Consider the following 19,647-nt stretch of genomic DNA (forward strand, 5'->3'; position numbering starts at 1 on the left):
GTTGTGAAGATGTGATGCTTTCGCTAGCTTCTTTAACTATGATAACATTTGCTTCTAAAAATAATATATTTTGGTAATCAGTTTTGTTTCCTCTCTGTCTCATTGACATGATAGTTTTTATAAGAATTTTTAATCTTAATATAAAATAATGATTGTGAAAAATCATTACTATGTTTCCAGGGAGATATTACAATACAACTAAGATTGATCTAATATTAAAATGTTAAAGTAGATGAACTTAGTAAAAATAATGAATTTTATGTCTAATTTATATTTAAGCATCATTATTTCAATACTGTTAATAGAATTTTAGGCATAAAGTGTTTTGACACCACACCCACCATCAGAGATTCACACACCTATTTAAATATTTCTTTAATTTATTCAAAATACCCACTTGTTTATGAGTAGATAGTGACTATAATTTGCACCATATTCATTAGTTTATGATAAGTTGGCAGAGAGCTTGCATTAAGTGCCCCTCAATGGAAAAAAAAAACCAAATTGTGATAACATATAGAAGTAAGCCTGGATAAATTAATTAAATTTAATAACAAATACTTTTTTTTTCTTTTTTCCTTTTTTTTTTTTTTTGATGTTTAGGCCACACCTGGTGATGCCCAGGGGTTATTCCTAGCTATGTGCTGGCTATGAGCTCAGAAATCGCTCCTGGCTTGGGGGACCATATGGATGCTGGGGGAATCAAACTGTGGTCCATCCTAGGCTAGCGTGGGCAAGGTAGACACCTTACTGCTTACGCCACCACTCCAACCCCACAAATAGTCTTTTCTATTAATGATTAGAGTCACTGTATTACAAAAACTATTTTATATACCATTTATAATGTAATATTTTGTGTACTTTTGCCTTTTGTGTAAATTAATATGAATGTTTAGTTTAGAGTTTTTCATTTTTGTAGGATTTAGTAAAGACCATAATTTTCTTTTGGAGTGGTGAGGCATTTTGGAAACAGGTGCTAAAACAGATAATATTGATTATGGGAAAGTATTAAAAATGTTTTATTTTTCTTGACCCTATTTTTCTATTCTTTCTGCTAGCTTCCATTCATTTATTTCTTTTTTGATGCAAAACCAAGAAACATTTGTTACTAAAGAAATTTTATTGGCTCAAATTAAGTGTCATTGTAAAATAGGGGATTAATGAATGTGCACAAGAATACTAAGTTATCTGATTTATTTATCTTTGTACTTGTAATGAGAAAATAAATACATTTTCTTTATTGAGAATACTTTTATAAGTCCAATAAAAAACATGAATACATATATTAATAAAATATTTAGAAATCAAGAATCATCAGATTCTTTAAAACTATGAAAACTTTCTCTAAAACTTCAAACCCTTCTTTAGCACTTCTTACATGCCCTTATATCTTTTCTGTCATTCAAAATAATGTTTTTATTTAACTTAAATACAAACGAAAGGTATTTGTTTCAAAATTACCTCTTGTTTCTAGAATTCACTCATTTTCAAGAACTTTCTTTCATTTACAATGAAAATTTTTCTGAAAGTGCAGCTGTTATATTTTACTGGAATTCTACTTTTTTTTTACACAATTTTGGTAAAACAACTCTCCTTTATTTATTATTTGTGTTAACTTAATAATAAGAATTTCTATGACATATCTAAACTATAAATAATATTCCTCAACTGTATACGATAAACCTTGAAGATTTTTGTTTTGTTTTGTTTTGTTTTGTTTTGTTTTGGGGTCATATCTGGTGCTATTCATTGCTTAATCCTGGCTGTCCTTGAGGGTCTAGTAGATCATTTGTGTGTGTGCCAGACATCGATTCAAGGTGAGCCAACTGCAAAACAAATGTCTGACCTGATAAATTTTTTGTCTGTTTTCTTGTGCCACACCCAGTGATGCTCAGGGGTTACTCCTATGTGCGCTCAGAAAACGCTCCTAGCTTGGGGGACCATATGGGACATCGGGGATTCAACCAAGGTCTGTCCTCTTGACCTGGTACTATTACTCCATCACCTGCATATTTTTTTTTTAAAAAAAGCTTTAGTGATTTCTCAATTGGACATTTCTTTAATTTTGGACTTTTTATTTAATCTGTGCTTTTCCCTAGATTTAACCTCAATTTGAAAATCTGCTACTCCCTTTCTAACAGCTCATTACATGTGTTAGGAAAATAAAAGGGGAATGAATCTAGGAAACATTATTATTGGATAGCTTGTGCAACATTACTTGAACCTCTCACTATTCCTTCAGGAAAACTTAATAAGAAGAGAAATGGAATTAGAGGAAATAAATGAAAATGTTCTCTCTCTGTTATGATAAGCAGTTAATACTTTAAAAAATTTTTTCATATTAGTTGTTACTGATCTTTAAATCCCAGAGATTTACTAACTTTCAACATGATTCTAAGTCACTATAATAACTTTTGATTTACAATCATTGCACCAAAAACTAAACATTTGCAAGAAGAGCAATAACAACTTTTTTAATTCAAGTGCAAAATAAAACACAAGGATAAGCAAATGCCAATGCATTTTTAAAGATTTAGCTAATTCAATATTACAGATTGTAAAATTATGTATTAAAATTTTTTAATTTAGGGATATTTTCTTATACAAATAAAACTTTCTAGCTAATTTTTAAGTATGTTAACATAATTTCTTCAGATTATTTTATCAAGAATTATTTTTTATTTTCAAGGATTGAACCCAGAACCTCACACATGTCAGGGATGTTGACACACTTCCCTGGTCCCTATGGTTAATGAAAGGAACACAACTAATATATTTTTAGACATTTAAATTCATTGTACTTTATAATATAATATGAAAAGATAAATTATGAAGCTAAATATTGGTAACTATGATGAGTCATTTATGCACTGAAAAATTGTTTCCTTCTATTTCTGATTATTATTTTATTTCATTTTGATGGATTTTAATTGCATGAAGAATAAACGTGAGATAAGGTATATATGATTCATTAAAACTTGCTTCATTTTAATGAATTATATGTATACCAGTTTATGTTTATAATAATTATTCAAAATTTGTATGCATTATGAAATACTCTGTAAATATCTGGCAATGCATAATGTTTTTATATGACATACTTATCAAGAACTTTCAAATAATCTGTCAGTATAACTATAGTCACTGTGCGGTACATTATATCCTTTTGACTTTATTTTTGAGGGGTCACATCTAGTGATGTTCAGAATTTACTCTTGATTCTATGGTTAGGAATAATTTATGGCTGTCTTGGAAGTGACATGGTGCTGTATTGAACCCTGAGCCAGCATCTTTCCAGGCTCATGACTTACTTATTTTATTATGCAAGTTTTAGGGTGATTCAGGGATAGGGGAGCACCTTAGAAGTCCTTGAGACTATTCCTGATTCAGGGGTGACTATTGATGGTACTTGTGGTAACTCCTGAGCACAGAAACATATGCTATAATAGAGATAAAAATGGTTCTTTAAATTATTTAAAAATGCAAATGGTTTATTTCTTTTACCGTAACTAAAAGTTTGTACCATTTTAATCTTCTTCATAAACCATGACCACCACACCCAACTTTCCCCCTCTCCAATAGAAATAATCAATATCTTCTTTAGGAGTTTGTCTTTGCTTATGACCATTTTTATTTACATTTCCACAAATAAGAGAAATTATCTTTTTGACTTCATTTCATTAAGTACCATATCCTTGTTTTATCCATATACTTGAGCAATCTTTTCTGTGACTTCAGCATACACATCTTAAAGGTATAAATTCTCCTTAAAATGGTTATCAAAATAACTCTAATAATAACTTCTTTCTTATAGATGAGTATCATTGATAGTTAAACCTTGTTCAAGTAAATTCTATAGATACATACATTTCATTAACTAGTCAAATAAGAACATTTTAATAATGTATTACTGCATAAAGGAAATTAAAAGACTTAGAAGTTCAAAATATGATGAGATGTAGAGTGGGAAGCAAAGCAATATGTTAAACATATCTTTTAATATTTTATGTATTCATTTATTTCTTTGGGGGATTAGAACCATACTTGGTGGTTCTCAGGGTTTATTCCTGGTGTTACACTCAGAAACCATTTATGGTGGGCTCAGGAACCATGCAGTGTACCAGAGATCAAACCCCAGACAGCCATATGCAAGGCAATCACTCTATCACTGCACTATCATTATAGTCTCATATTTCATTTTATAAATGAACTAAATAAATTCATGTTGTGTATAAATGTTATTACCTAATTTAAAATCATCCCATTACTACTCCATTCCCATCAAGATTTGTTATAAATTTGATCATTGTCTTGTAATTCAAAGAAGAGTGGCAGTTATTGACTCTAAGGAATTTATTAACTATATTTGAGCTATGCTAACTGCAACACTCATATACCATTCTTAACTCCATTCCATATGGCAACATAGAATAGTGGGCATTTAGCAACAGAGTGTAAGAGAAAAAATACTATATATATAATTAGTTCAATAATGTTTCAGAGATCATTCTAACCTGTCTACTTATTAACTTTCTTGCTTTGAGAATGAATGCTTTCATAAATAACCTTAATTACAGCTAAGCACCTATGCATTCTTTCAGCATATGCAGTTTACTATGTCAGTATATGTAAATTGTTAACAAATCGCTGTTGTTATTCTTACTGTCTTAAGATATAAGTATGAATCAAAACTTAATTTCACATGCCCTCATCTATTAAGTTCTTACTGATGCGGTAAACAGAATTTTAATACCATCCTTTTAAATTATTTGTCACATGCTGTTTTGAGTATGTGGAAGTGTTGTATTTGTTTGTTTGCTTTATAAGTATTTTTTTGTTTTTGTTTTTGTTTCTGCTCTACACTCAACTGTGCTCAGCACTTACTCCTAATTCTGTGCTCAGGGATCATCACCTCTGGAAACCATATGAAGTGCTAGAGATGGAATCAGCTTGGCTGTATGCAAAGAAAGCATCCTGCTGGTTTTTTAACCTAAGTGTTCTTTAGTCACTGCTCTATTTCAGCCAATAATTCTGACTTTTCAATATTATTGAATATGCTTGAGAAGACTGTACATTTCCTTTGTAGCCCTGTGTCCAGTAACATATTTTGTACATCAAAGGGCGATGCAGTCTCATTAAACTTCTTGGCTTCATGCAGCCTATTTCTAGATTAGCCACTATAATTCTATTATTTTCGATACACTGCATTCATAACAATAGAAGTTCATAAATATATATTGACTAAACAAACACATTTAAAATACATATGGCTATGAGTTCTTGTAAAAATTAACAATATTTTGATTCCTCAGAGAAAGGATGAAACCAATGGACTAGTTTAATGTGCAAAAGAGATACCAAGGAAATAGTATGTGTTGCCTTGAATTTCTTTATTGACCTCAAAAAAATAAGATTGAAAAAATTTAATACAATGATTATGTCTCTAGCAATAAAGTAATGTAATAAAATAAAATAACTTTTAAAAGGGGGGAACTATGTATTTAGTTTTATCTTCATAAATTGTTGAAGAAGAAAATGAAGCTTCTCAATATAATCCAAATGTGATATTCATGAACTTTGTGCCTAGTTGCTTAAATGTTATAAATAAGAAAAATAATTTATAGAATTAGTTGGTTTTATTTATTGCTTTACTGGAGATATTTTACCTCTCTAATTAAAGTTGTTATTTAATTTAATTTCAGAATTAAAAACTAAAACAGCACTCAAAACTATTGTACACAGTACCCACATTTAGAGAAACTATATATGTTTATATATATCATGATATTTTCAGTGAAACTTACATGAGAAATTCTTATTAACTGATTGTTGTAACATATTGTGACAAGACCAGACTCTTAAAGTTTTCACCAATATTCCTCCATTTCAGTTCTTTGAAGACTCTCCCCAAACCTATTCTTGTCTTTTCTGCCTATTTTAGTAATCACAGCATTGAAGTTCAGGTTTGATTTTGTCTGAGATGAGTGTTTTTTGTTGCTGTTTTGTCACTCACCTCCTCAGGGGCTTGACTCTGTTGGGCTATACCCACCATACTCTTGGCTCTGTACTCAGGAATCACTCCTAGTGGTGCTTTGGGTATCACATATAATTCAGAGATAAAACTGGTATCAGCCACATGCATGACAAGTGCCTATATTACACATACTATATCTCTAGCCAACTAATTTTTCTTTTTTTAAACTAGAAAAATGTACCATATGGCACAATTGAGATATGGCAAGCTTTATTCCTGAATAGTGTGGCTAACGATATAAATAAATACAAAATATATGTTTATCTTGCAATATCTTTAGATAAGTACCTACATTTTCATTGGTTAATATAAAAAAAGGAAAAATGATCTGTATTCTGAAGCTGGAGTGAGAGAACAGTTTGGCTTGCACACAATTGATAGTCGACCCAGGTTCTATCTTTTAACATCCCATAGGTTTCCCAGAGCCTTCCAAGAGTCATTCCTGAGTGCTGAGCTAGGAGTAACCCCTGAGCACCACCAGGTGTGGCCCTCAAATTAAAATAAATAAATAAATAATAGAATGATAAATAGATAAAATCTGTATTCTTATTGAGTAATGAATCTTAATGTTTCTATGTAACCAAATGTATAGTAAATTAATGTTTATTTATCCCATTAAGAAAAAATTTAAGATAAATACAAATCTTGAAAACTATACCACTGGTATTTAATTTATTTTTATTAAACAATGAATATATATATATATATATATATATATATATATAAATTCAGTAAACTATGCTGCAATGGCCTTACACCTTAATGTCTTGTATATTTCTGTTAAAATTATATATCTTGGCATTTTCTGTTAATTAAAATATAATTGTTACTGAATCCTAACTTCCATAAAATCAAAATTATCCTAACTGCACATTTATATAGTTTAGTGCATTTAGAGTATTATATAAATACTTTAGAATCCATTCTGTAAAAATTACACAATTTGCAAAATGGCTAACATAATTTCAGTGTGATCAAAGCAAAGAAAGTCACAAGTATTAAGCATGTTTAGAATATGTAACACAAGAGTATTTTGCTAACTCTTGGAATGAGGGATGAGCATAGAAGAAATTAGGACTAAAAATTTAGGAAAGTGGGAAAATCACTTGCCTTGCATGCAGTTTGATCCACTGTGGCCTATGCTGACTTTTTTTTAATAATATCTTTATTTAAACATCTTGATTACAAATATGATTGTGATTAGGTTTCAGTCATGTAAAGAACACCCCCCTTCACCAGTGCAACATTCCCACCACCAATGTCCCAAATCTCCCTCCATTCCACCCCACCCCCACCTGTACTCTAGACAGGCTTTCCAGTTCCCTCATTCATTGGTTATGGTAGTTCTCAGTGTAGTTATTTCTATAACTGTACTCACCACTCTTGGTGGTGAGCTTCATGAAGTGAGCTGGAAGTTCCAGCCCTCCTCTCATTGTCTCTGAGGATTGTTGCAAAGATGACTTTTATTTTTCTTAAAACCCATAGATGAGTGAGACTATTCTCTGTGTGTGTCTCTCTCTCCCTCTGATTTATTTCACTCGGCATGATAGATTCCATGTACATCCATGTATAGGAAAATTTCATGACTTCATCTCTACTGATGGCTGCATAATATTCCATTGTATATATGTACCACAGTTTCTTTAGCCATTCGTCTGTTGAAGGGCATCTTGGTTGTTTCCAGAGCCTGGCTATTGTGAATAGTGCTGCAATAAATATAGGTGTGAGGAAGGGGTTTTTCTATTGTATTCTTGTGTTCCTAGGGTATATCCCTAGGAGTGGAATAGCTGGGTCGAATGGGAGCTCAATTTCCAGATTTTGGAGGAATCTCCATAACGCTTGCCATAGAGGTTGGACTAGACGGCATCCCCAACAGCAGTGGATAAGAGTTCCTTTCTCTCCACATCCCTGCCAACACTGATTGTTCTCATTCTTTGTGATATATGCCAATCTCTGTGGTGTGAGATGGTGTCTCTTAAGCATATAGTCAGCAGGAAGCCTTGATGAGCTAAAAGCCAAATAAAAATAAAGTATAATTGTTTAAAGTAGTTTTTTATAAAATTTAAACAAATTATTTTATAAAAGTATTTAATGTGTTTGAATTTAAAGTAAGGTATGTATGCAACTACTTTTATATCTATATGATTTTCTATATATGCTAATATTCTGAATACTTTCTTGTTTTGTTTTGAGGCCACATCCCGCAGTGCTCAGGAGTTACTCCTGGCTCCGGCTCAGAAATCATTCCTGTCAGACTTGGGGAACCATATGAGATGCCAGGAATCAAACCCGGATTCCTCCTAGGTCGGCTGCGTGCAAGGCAAATGCCCTTTTTACCACTGTGCTATCACTCTGGCTCCAATCTTGAATACTTTTTATGCTGTTTGGGCTAACATGTGACTGCGTTCAGAGTTCACTTCTGACTATGTACTTGGGAATCACTTTTGGTTATTAGACTTATGGCATATACAGTGCAAAGAATTTATCTGGAGTCAGCAACATTCAAAATATGTGCTTTAGCCCTTAGAACTATTTTCCTAGACACTATATGTATAGGTTTTTTAATGTTTCATTTATTAAAGAAATATAGTGAATGATTAGAAATTAACATTTATCTTCCAAAAGCTATAAACATGAAGACATGAGTGGAATTTTATACCTTGAGCAACTTGAAAGACTAATAATTTTCTACGTGGTTACCTTACAAAGACTATGCAGTGAGTATGGAAAGGTAATACAAGAGTGAAGTTTCTGTCAATGGCATGGTCAAGAACGGTTCAGTCTCTGGCACTGCATCTGGTCTCCAGACTACCTCCAGGAAGTATCACTGCAACACTTACAAGTAAGACCTGAGCACCTCTGGATGTTTCTTACTTCCAGCTTTTAAAAAAAGAAATCATTGTATGTTTTTGTATATAATAAAATATATGGTTATATGGGGACTGGAACAATATTAAAGAAGGTAATGAATGTTACTTGCATGCAGTTGATGCAGTTTAATCCCAAGCACTACATCGAGTTCCAAGAACTGCCGGAAAGACCCTTCACGGCACACCAAGTAACACAACCTGGGCCCATCTAGGTATGACCTCATCACCCCATAAAAGAAAAATATGAAAATAACAAATTTCCATACATGCATTATATTCAGAGTCAAAGTAAAAGTTTTATTGAACCATTATAAAATCATAATAACTAAACATATCATATTTTATATGTTTAATCAGTTGCAACTTTGGGTTGATTTTTTATTGTTTTTATATTGTAACACAATCAGAATTATTTTATTAAAGCATTTAGTATTTTCAATAACTATGGTATTAGATACTGCTCTGAGTATTATTTATGAATTATCTTTATGTTTGAATACAAAAGTATAAAATATATAAAATAACATATACGGTTTTATGAGAAAAATTTTTATACATATTAAACACTGGTGAATAGATAAGTGTTAAAACATCGAATGCTATTAATACACTTGTAATTTCAAAGTGACTAAATGATAAAATAATGATGATAAAAAATGAAGTAAAAATAGTAAACAAAACCCAGGGATTGATCTCACCAGGAATTATTTATGACCATATGAATATGGAACTGGACATATTAGAGCACCTTTTGGTCCTACCAGGTATACCTCACATTAAGTTACAGATTATCTTAAGTAAATATTAAATAACTGACTCATATGAATTTTTTGTTTTCTTCATACATATAAAAGTTATAGCTACACTATTAAGTATTCTTAAAAGCATACAATACCATTATGTTTAAAATAGTATATGTATCTTAATTAACAATATATTTCCCCCAAAATGTTGATAACTGTCATATATCTTTTTATTGGTGGTGGGTTTTGCCTACATGTTAATGATTGCTAGCTATGAAGCAATGATTGCTGCAGAGTGTGGTGGCTATCACAATTTCTTAAAGTAAGGTACTATTCAAACTGACTATATTACATTTTTTCCTTGAGAAATATTCCTAAGTAACATAGGATGCTAGTTAACATAAATTTAACAGTAGTAGAACTTCTTTCAAAATTGAAATCAGTTTTCTTAAACTTTGATAGTATTTTTCAATTAAATTTTTGTGATTTCAGATTTGGATAAGAACCCCTTTAAAATAATATTTACACAGTATTAAACATATAGCTTTAATTTTTGTGAGCTGTTTGAGTTATCTAAATTATAAGAGATTTATATTATGAAGACAGCATTTCATAGTATTGAGGAATGAGCAAAGAAAATTAAGATGCAGGCCTTTTTAAGTTATTTATGATGATTTTACTATTTTTGTAAATTTTATTTTGTTTTGGAATGACATTCAGTGATACTGAAGGTTTTGAAAGAGAAATATTTTGTGATTTAGAAAATTGGTAATAGATGCTTAGTAATAGTGATTTAAGTCATTGTGAGAAGAGCTGAAATGTATTGGTGAGATGTTTGGAATTTCTCCAATGGGAAAATGATATACTATTGCAATATCAACATATTTACTTATGAAAACTCTTCACAAAAGTCAAAATACTTATATGAGATATAATTCCCTATATTTAACCCAGTGTATAGTAATAATAACAACTTGAGGATAATAAAAATAAACTTATAAAATTGAGCCACTTTTGATTACAATAGAAGTAACTAGAAGACTTTTTATGCAATACAAGACCAAAGAAAGCACTCATTTTTAATTATGACTTGCCTTACCTCTGTCCATTTTAATCTAGCTCTTCATATCAGATGAATGAATGAGATTAGCCATGCTCCAGGTTAAGTATTGGCCTTCATTTCCTTTGCAGGGTAGTAAAATATTTTACTTATTGTCAAGTTTTGTAGAGGATGAAATAAAATAGGTGAAATCTGACTGAACAAAAAATATATAGTAAGATTTCTGCAGCATAAAAAGATGCGATATATATTTAAGTTAACTTGAATAATTTTCAAAACACAGATGAATAATATAGAAACTGCTGATTACTAGATATTAAAATCAAGAGCATGTATCACTTGTGATTTAAGTGTTATTGGTTTTGTGTTCTTAATTTTGTTTTATTTTTTTTTTGCTTAAGAAGATAGTTTATTTCTTTTTAATCTATTTTTTCAACACCATGCTTTACAAAGATTTTTGTAATAAAGTTGTTTTTGCATTCAAAGTTTCATCACCAATCCCCCCACCAAACTAATGTTCCCTTCAACATTACCCCAGTTTCACACATACACACATCTGCCCATATGGTAATGGGGCCGGAGCAGTGGTGCAAGGGTAGGACATTTGCCTTGCAAGTGTTAATCTAGGACGGACCGTGATTCCATTCCCCAGAGTTCCCAATGGTACCCCAATCCAGAAGCGATTTCTGAGCGCATAGCCAGGAGTAATGGCTGAACATCACCGGGTGTGGTCCCAAAACAAAAACAAAAAATACAAAACCAAAACAAAACAAAACAAAATCCCATAACAGAAAATTTATGAAGTGTATATCTTAACAATGGTATCATTAAATCATTTTCTTAAATTTACTAAATTATTTCTAGTTGAGCAAACTATGTTGGTTTTGATTGTTAAACTTAGGTGGCTTCTCCCATATGTTCACATTAATTTGTTGTGTTCTTAATGCAGCATCAGTATTAAGGTATTTGTTGGGATTCCAGAATTCCAGGATCTGGGGAGCTGGACCAATGAGTTGACATGTGTATTTCAGTATAGCTGCTGGGCTTCTAGAAGTATGGAGTGGATGGATGGAGGCCACCCTATTCCATACTGAGAATATACTAGAATTTTCAGCCCTCAAACCAGCAAACCTGGAGTATTTGTCAGGTGTCTCAGCAGAAATTAGTGGTGAAACAGTGACATTTGGCCTGGCACTAGCACAGAAGTGACTATGGGTGTGGTTACAGCTGCCAGGGCTTTGACAGGGCTAGAAATTCACTACCATCCCCTCCCTAGAGCACCCAAGTTTTCATCCATGATATCCTTGAACCTATATATTATAGAGGTGTGGCTTGCTTCTCTTATGAGAATATTGTGAACCTATAGAGGTGGCGAACAAGCTGTGATTTAAAATTTTTTATATTGTATTTCAATATGCATCTGAACCCTCTGAACCCAGTGACAATCTATTCTGATCTAAAGTTGTATAACATAACTTATTTTGTGGTAGGTATTCTACATGTGCCTTGTAAGGAGAAAATGAAGAATATATTCATATGCTTATGGTTGTGAAAATAAACTATATACATACAAAATGTTTTTTTAAATTAATGCATTTTCTATTATTAATAGAAGAATATATATATATATATATATATATATATATAAAACCTGGTAATAGGAAGTTAAACAAACAAATTAACAAACTCTAAATATGTTTTCCTACCACTAACAATTTTAGTCATAATGCGTATTATCTATCTAGAGATATTTTAGTATAGTAACATCTGTCCTGGGATATAAGTTGCTCAGTGTTAAAGATATAGAAATAATTGAAACCTATGGTACTTTTCTCTATAGTTTATATTATTACTATTAGTAGTAGTCATAGTCATAGTTATCATCTTATTAGTAGTCAAAGTTGTAGTCATTGTCTTTTTAGTAGTAGTAGTAGTAGTAGTAGTAGTAGTAATAGTAGTAAAAATATTCTCGTCTATGGGGGTCTGACATATATATTGTATTTTCACAACTTTTTATATTTTAAACTATTAATATATACACATTTTAGTAAAAGAAAAGTGAGCAAATTTAAATGATTTACAAACAAGGGTATGTTAAGAAAAATTAATTCTTTCTCCACTAACAGAAACACAAGAGGACAGGAAAAAAATGACAATGAGTATAGTTTTCACATAACCATATAAATAATGAGAATATATGCTAAAATAATGTTGCTCTCACATCCAAATTTTATGATATTTGAAGTAATAACTATCCTCAACCTACATTTTTTTTCAAACACATTTAACAAAAATAGTTATTTTATTTTGGGTCACACACTTACATTAGTTGTTATTATTATGTTTTTGATGTATAAAGTAATCTAATCTCTATTCCACTAAGGTATGCATCCAAGATCTTTCACCAATATTTTTCTATTAATCTCACATCCACCTCATCTTCAATCCTACCACGCTTACTTGACATTCTTTTTTCTATAATCCATGACCAAGATATATGTTTAGGGTTAATTTTCAAGTAGAAGTATTTCTTTTTTTTTTTTTAGTAGAAGTATTTCAATGCAAGATAATGCTGCCAGATGTTTTGTTCTGGCAGAATTATCAATTTCAGTAAATAGATTTACACATATATTTATTATTTCTGTGCCAGCAAAGTTTCTTTTATTTTCATGTCATATTATTCTAGATGAGAATTTATTTCCATCAATTAATTTTTAATTCCTAAATACAAAACAGAGTGGTAGGAATTTATGAATGTAACCATATAAATTTTAATACTAAATGCATTTAAATTATAACCTTTTCTAAATTTCAGGAATAATCTAATTTAACTTATCAAGGCATTAGTGAGGAATGGCAGGAACATATTGCAATATACTCTGCATAGACTTGTTCAACTTTAAATACATAACAAATGGTTTTGAATGCAAAATATATATAGAAAACAACAGACTAGTTTTATGACATGTGGCATACACATATAAAATTATTCTTAAATTATTACTATTCATACAAGGAGGTCATGAACTAGGTATTAAGAAGAAGTTAAATTACCAGAAAAGAATGTGGTATCTAATATTATGTCTTGGACACTAATTTAGATTTGAGAGACAACATTTTGAAATGTGAAAGAAAATATCCGAAAATATCCATAGGTCCATGTTAACAGATAATTCATATTTTGTCTATATAGTCAAATGAACTATTACATGTGGAAAGGCAAAGTCTGGAAATTATTTTAAGAAAATACTAATCATGATTTCATATCTAAAAACAGTTAGAAAATCATTCAACATCAGTTTGGTTATTCAAATGACTGAAAAATTTTGAAATGTGTTCCAGATTTGGAAAAATGCAGATGTACAAAAATAGCTGTATCTGAAAACATTAGATAGATCTTTTCAAAAAGATATAAAACTGAATCACTTATCTTCATTATTTTAAAAATCCATTTAAATATATTTTATGGAAATAAACTCAGTTTCCTGAATAGGTTTTTTTTGTTTTTGTTTTTGTTTTTGTTTTTGTTTTTTTTGTGTTTTTGCCATTTTTCTTATCTCTAGTTTTGTTGGGCCACACCAGGCAGTGTTCAGGTTTTACTTCTGATTCTGAGCTCAGGGATCATTCCTGGCAGTGCTTAGATGACAGCATGCTATACTGAATATTGAATGCTGGTCCTTTCTTACTATACTATCTTGCAAGAATCTGGACTCATTAATAAACATTTTTTCCATACAGTATTTTATGACTAATAGTACAAAGGGACCCTTGGAAATAACTTTGAGAGAATTATAAAGTTAAAGTAGTTGAAAAGATTTGGATATTTTCCAGAATCTTCCACATTGCTACTTCTGCTCTCAGTATATCATACATCCTACTAATTTTTATAACTATTCATCTCAGCAACAAATACATGTGTCATCAATGGTATGCTCCTTAGTATCTCAAGATAACAGCTTTCCATAACAAAATACAGCAAATATTGTACTCAATGGTGAAAAACTGAAGATATTCAATTTTTAGAATATTTACAACACTTAAAACTAAGCCCTAAAATCAACTACAAAGTGAGGAATGCCTTGTTCTCTGCTTTATTCAGTATAGTTCTGGAAGTTCATTCAACAGCCCTCTGAAAATAAGCAGAATCAAAGAGATCCAAGTTGTAAAAGAAAAGTTAAATCACCACTATAGGCAGATAACATAATACTATCTACATAAATTTCTAAAAGATTCCATGAAATATAAAAATTCTTAGTAACAGTAAGGCAATACCATAAGGTAGGTAGCAGGGGACAGAATTTAAAAAAAAATCTATGGCATGATTGTATGCAAATAACTGAAAGAGAAATCATTAAAAAAAAAAAGACAAGCCCTTTCAAAGTAGTATCCACACTCATAAAATGATTAGGCATCAATTTAACATTGTTCAATTCTTTAGAATGTTGGAAGATTCTCTCAAAGTAAAAAAAAATTATAAAAACAAAAGATAATAAAAGGAAGCAAAAATACAAGAAAGAAATAGAAAGAAAAAGAAGGGGGGAAGGGAAGGGAAGAGAAATAAAGAAAAGAGAGAGAAAAAGAGAAAAAGAAAGTAAGAAAGGAAAGAAGAAAGAAAAAGAAAGAAGATAAAGGAAGGAAGGAAGGAAGGAAGGAAGGAAGGAAGGAAGGAAGGAAGGAAGGAAGGGAGGGAGGGAGGAAGGAAGGGAGGGAGGGAGGGTGGGAGGGAGGGAGGGAGGGAGGAGGGAGGGAGGAAGGAAGAAAGGAAGAAAGGGAGGGAGGGAGGAAGGAAGGAATAGAGAAAGGAAGAGAGGGAGGAAGAAAGGAAGGAAGAAAGGAAGGAAGGAGGGAGGGAGGGAGGAAGGAAGGAAGAGAGGAAGGAAGAAAGGAAGAAAGGAAGGAAGAAAGGGAGGGAGGGAGGAAGGAAGGAAGAGAGGAAGGAAGAGAGGAAGGAAGAGAGGAAGGAAGAAAGAAGGAAGGGAGGGAGGAAGGGAGGGAGGAAGGGAGGGAGGAAGGGAGGGAGGAAGGGAGGGAGGAAGGGAGGGAGGAAGGGAGGGAGGGAGAAAGGAAAGAAGGGAGAAAGGAAAGAAGGGAGGAAGGAAGGAAGGGAGGAAGGAAGGAAGGAAGGAAGGAAGGAAGGAAGGAAGGAAGGAAGGAAGGAAGGAAGGAAGGAAGGAAGGAAGGAAAGAAGGGAGGAAGGAAGGAAGGAAGGAAGGAAGGAAGGAAGGAAGGAAGAAGAGAGGGAGGGAGGGAGGAAGAAAAGAAAAGAAAAGAAAGAAAAAGCAAGCAAGCTGGGTAGATAGTACAGGGTTTGAGTTTCTTAAAGTGTGGTCAATTTTATTGTGACCTCAAAGACTGTATGTGATCATGGTTAGTTTAGAGCAGGGACCTAAGGATAGGCCCTGAATAAAGCCAACTATGGTCTAAAAGTAGGTTACTCTTCTCCCCACCAAAAAAAAAATTATGAAAGAAAAAGCAAATCAATTTATAGAATTTCTTTCTAAAACACATCAATAAATAGCCAGTTGACATTATACAGTTCATTTTAAAAGAAATTCTAATCAGGCTCTTCCTTGCATAGCAAATTCAGTTGAGGAAAGTGTAAATATCTTATAGTAGAGCCCAGACTGCAATAAATGATCTCCACCTCTAAATATTTACCTCTATACTTGGTCATTAATCATTTTCCTTCATTCATTTAGTTTCATATAGATTAGCTTTGTATTCAGCTTAAAATATTCTTATCATGTCTCACCTGTAGAAGTTGTTCATATCTAACATTATATAAACTCTCATCCTAGTCAGTTGTTAAATTCACATTATTAATACTTTAAATCCTACTTTAAAAATTACTTCTTCAGGGATGCATTTCCTCACTTCCCACTTAATATCAAGGCTTCTGATTCATAGTCTCATAACACCAATTCATTTGTCTTCAGAGTAATGAAGACAGTATAATTAGTTATTTGTGTGATATCACTTTAATAGCTGACTACATCAATAAACTATAATTTCAGTGGGATAAAAACCTGCTTTTCAAGTCTGCATCTTCTATTTTACTTGGTGCTCAGCATAGCATGTGTCCAATAAATATTTTTAATAAATGTATTAATGGATAAATAAAATAAAATCAAAATAGAAGAACTATTCAATCTAAGACTACCTAAATTATATCACTAAGTAACTCTGTCCCTAATTTTTCAACAGCTATCTCACTTATTTTTATTCTTGTAAGAAAGTATGCAGCTTTTTTTACCAAAAAATGCTATATATTTTGTTACATTTTCAGATGTTTTCTAGATATGAAATTGTAGACAGATAAACCACCTTTATATCTTTTATATACTTCTCACCATAAATAAATATATTATAATTCTAGTTTATATCTCAACCCCTTGTTATTTAGTTGAATTGATTTAGACTCATATAACTACCTCTTACATGTTGGGCAGAACATAAAAGTTAATAGAGTAATGGCTTGAAAACATGCACACTATTTGATGCTGAATGCACATAAAAGGAAGGATATAAGGACATATAAAGATATATCTAGGTTTAATGAGATTTTTAAAATATCAAGGGAAACTTCAAATACAAAGGCTGTTTTAAAAATCAAGGATATGTTCTTAAATAAACACCTGTTTCTTTATCAGTAAAAAGAAATCAAGGCTATGTAGTTAGAAATTTGATAGCCAAAACAAAAATGTGAAGAACTTGAGTAGAATTAGGGAATAGTCTGGAAAATATTGTCTGCTGCAAGAAATTTTGTTCATAGAAATGACACTGTGTTTTGTGTTTTCTGGGTCAGTTGCACGGGACTATAAAATAAATCAGTAATGCCTTAAACTTGTGAGTCAGGAGAATAATAATTTCTAATGACTCTTGAATCCCTACTGCTAATATGAAACAAATTTATGCATGGGTAATGGTTTTTCCAAGGGGGGACCCAAAACTAATGCATAAAATATATAAATAAGTGATTCCTGAGCACAGTAAAATATAACCTGAACACTGCTGGGTGTGGCCAGAAAGAAACAAATGATCAATTGCATAATTGAGAAGGTCATTATGTTCCATATATTAGATTATACAGTCCAAAACTGTTATAGATATTTGAGATCTAAAACTTTCTCACTCGTGAATTATGGTTTGAAAATATTTATTTGTATTCAAATAATTCAGGTTGCATTTAGCCACCAAATTTGATTTGTTGAGTTTTGTTATTGATGAAGCTTTTCTTTAAAGATTGACTTCAAATAAATAATTGATGGCAACTCTATCCTAAATCCCCAAATCACTCCTCAAGGACTTAGAATTTTACTGATAAAATTTGTATGAAAAGAACCAACACTTCAAGTAGTCAAAGCAGTTCTGAAAAACAAAAATATTGGGAGGTATTACATTTCCTTACATGAAGCCATAAATTAATAATAAGCAAAACTGTATGGTACTACATATAATCTGTATGACCAAGAATTTATAATTGAGTACCTTCTGATAAATTCACAGGTTTATGGGCAACTTATTTATAACAAAGTGGACTAAATATAGTATTTTTAACATATGATAATTGTAACCTGTATAGATTCATGCAGAAAAATAAATATGGCACCTTACACAAAGTCAATTCAAAATAGATCAGAGGCTTTGACATTAGATCAAATTCCATAAAATACACAGAGGAACACAAATTGTCAGAATTGTCTAAAATTTGGACATCAGAGTTATTTTCAACAATATTCACCTATTTGTAAAGACAACAAATATATAAATAAATGAGGCTATTACTAGATCCAATTATAATGCTTCCTCATGGCAAAATAAAGATGAGCTAAAATTAAAAGATACTTGATGTTCGGGAGATATTTTTAGCACAAATTATGTCAAATAAAAGGTTAATACATAAGATATATAAATCACTCACAAAGACTAATTTCAGAAAATACAACATCTCTAGACAAACAATTTGGAAGAGTAAATTAGCATATATTTTGAGAAGATACATGGATGATTAATAGATATATTAGAAGTGTCCAAAATCTCTTATTATCAGTAGAATACAAATGAAATGGCAATAAGGTATCACCTCACACTAATGAGAATGGAATACATCAAAAAGTATAGGCTCATCCAATGCTTTGGGAGGAAATATTGAAAATAGTACTCTCATTCCCTGCTGGAGGGAATATTTTCTGTTTTAGATCTTATGGACAATAATTTGAGATACAATAAAAAAGCCTTTTATTATGACCTATTAAACCCAATGTTTTTTTTCTATCCACAAAATTAAAAATGTCTTTTTGACAAGACACATGAACACCCATATTCATTATAGCAGTTAGTTCAATTTATGGGACATGAAAACACCCAATCAGGTGTTAAAAGACATCTGTAGTTTTCAATGTAGTTTTCAATGCTGTGGTATATACATAATGCTATAATGATATATTATGCAGCTTCAAGAAATGATGAAATAATGCAATTTGCAGCAAATTGAATAGAACTAGAGTAATAAAAATAGTAAAAAGAAAAAAAAAGACAAACAAAGAAGAGAAATGCAGAGGAGAGAAAGAAATGGTCAGAACTAACACAAGGCCAAAGGTCGGGAACCTTTGGCCTTCTGTGGTGTAGAGGTAAAATATCTATATAACCTATCCCATTAGATTCAACAGAACTGAAAGCCTGGGGCCCAAATTCAAATAATTAAATACAAAACCATATCACTCAAGGAACAGGTTGGGGGAATGGTAGGAAACTTTGGGTTTTTGTTGAAAGGATGGTATCACTGGGTAATGCATATGAAGTGGTAACCTTGTATGCTAAATAAACAGTTTTTTAAATATCACAGTTTTAAAGAAAAATCAATAAATTAAATAGGCCCAAAGAATACTTTATTTGAGACCACATTAGAATATGGGTAAATAGTAGCTGCTGATGAAAATA

This window comes from Suncus etruscus, chromosome 6 (genome assembly GCF_024139225.1).
Source record: "Suncus etruscus isolate mSunEtr1 chromosome 6, mSunEtr1.pri.cur, whole genome shotgun sequence".
Lineage (NCBI taxonomy): Eukaryota > Metazoa > Chordata > Mammalia > Eulipotyphla > Soricidae > Suncus > Suncus etruscus.